Genomic DNA, 1,774 nt, shown 5'->3' on the forward strand with positions numbered 1-1,774 from the left:
TGGGAGAAGCATCTCTATCCCTGCCATTAGAGCAAACAACTTTGAGCTTAAGCCTCAATTAGTTTCTCTAATGCAACATAATTGCAAGTTTCATGGACTTCCATTGGAAGATCCCCATCAGTTTTTAGCTGAATTCTTGCAAATCTGTGACACTGTCAAGACTAATGGGGTTGACCCTAAGGTCTACAGACTTATGCTATTCCCTTTTGCTGTAAGAGACAGAGCTAGGACATGGTTGGATTCACAACCTAAAGAAAGCCTGGACTCATGGGAAAAGCTAGTCAATGCCTTCTTGGCAAAGTTCTTTCCACCTCAAAAATTGAGTAAGCTTAGAGTGGAAGTCCAAACCTTCAGACAGAAGGATGGAGAATCCCTCTATGAAGCTTGGGAAAGATACAAATAATTGATCAGAAAATGTCCTTCTGACAAGCTTTCTGAATGGAACATCATAGGTATTTTCTATGATGGTCTCTCTGAACTATCCAAGATGTCTTTGGATAGCTCTGCTGGAGGATCTCTTCATTTGAAGAAGACGCCTACAGAAGCTCAAGAGCTAATTGAAATGGTTGCAAATAACCAATTCATATACACTTCTGAAAGGAATCCTGTGAACAATGGGACTAATCAGAAGAAAGGAGTTCTTGAGATTGATGCTCTGAATGCCATTCTGGCTCAGAACAAGATATTGACTCAACAAGTCAATTTGATCTCTCAAAGTCTGTCTGGAATGCAAAATGTACCAAGCAGTACTAAGGACGCTTCATCTGAAGAAGAAGCCTATGATCCTGAGAACCCTTCAATGGAAGAGGTGAATTACCTAGGAGAACCCTATGGAAACACCTATAATTCTTCATGGAGAAATCACCCAAATTTCTCATGGAAGAATCAAGAGAGACCTCAACAAGGTTTCAATAACAATAATGGTGGAAGAAACAGGTTTAGCAATGGCAAGCCTTTTCCATCATCTTCTCAGCAACAGATAGAGAATTCTAAGCAGAACCCCTCTGACTTAGCAACTATGGTCTCTGATCTAATCAAAACCACTCAAAGTTTCATGACTGAAACAAGGTCTTCCATTAGGAATTTGGAGGCACAAGTGGGACAGCTGAGCAAGAAAGTTACTGAACTCCCTCCTAGTACTCTCCCAAGCAACACAGAAGAAAATCCAAAAGGAGAGTGCAAGGCCATCAACATGGCCAAATTTGGAGAGGAAGGAGAGGAAGTGAACGCCACTGAGGAAGACCTCAGTGGGCGTGCACTGACCTCCATTGAGTTCCCCAATGAGGAACCATGGGAATCTGAGGCTCAAAATGAGACCATAGAGATTTCATTGGAATTACTTCTGCCTTTCATGAGCTCTGATGAGTATTCTTCCTCTGAAGAGGATGAGTATGTCACTGAAGAGCAAGTTGCTAATACCTTGGAGCAATCATGAAGCTAAATGACAAGTTATTTGGAAATGAGACTTGGGAGAATGAACCTCCTTTGCTCACCAAAGAACTGGATGACTTGTCTAGGCAGAAATTACCTCAAAAGAGACAAGATCCTGGGATGTTTTCAATACCTTGTACCATAGGCACCATGACCTTCAAGAAGGCTCTGTGTGACTTAGGGTCAAGTGTAAACCTCATGCCTCTCTCTGTAATGGAGAAGCTAGGGATCTTTGAGGTGCAAGCTGCAAGAATCTCATTAGAGATGGCAGACAACTCAAGAAAACAAGCTCATGGACTTGTAGAGGATGTTTTGGTGAAGATTGAAGACCATTACATCCCTG

General features: G+C 41.9%; 1 non-coding gene across 1 annotated transcript; it reads right to left on the reverse strand.

Moving 5' to 3' along the window:
* Positions 1–325: 325 nt before the first annotated feature.
* LOC130984638 (small nucleolar RNA R71) lies at positions 326–433 on the reverse strand. Its single transcript, XR_009088556.1, has one exon. It is a non-coding gene; the product is annotated as a small nucleolar RNA R71 (small nucleolar RNA).
* Positions 434–1,774: the final 1,341 nt, after the last annotated feature.

The sequence above is a fragment of the Arachis stenosperma genome, chromosome 5 (assembly GCF_014773155.1).
Source record: "Arachis stenosperma cultivar V10309 chromosome 5, arast.V10309.gnm1.PFL2, whole genome shotgun sequence".
NCBI classification, from domain to species: domain Eukaryota; kingdom Viridiplantae; phylum Streptophyta; class Magnoliopsida; order Fabales; family Fabaceae; genus Arachis; species Arachis stenosperma.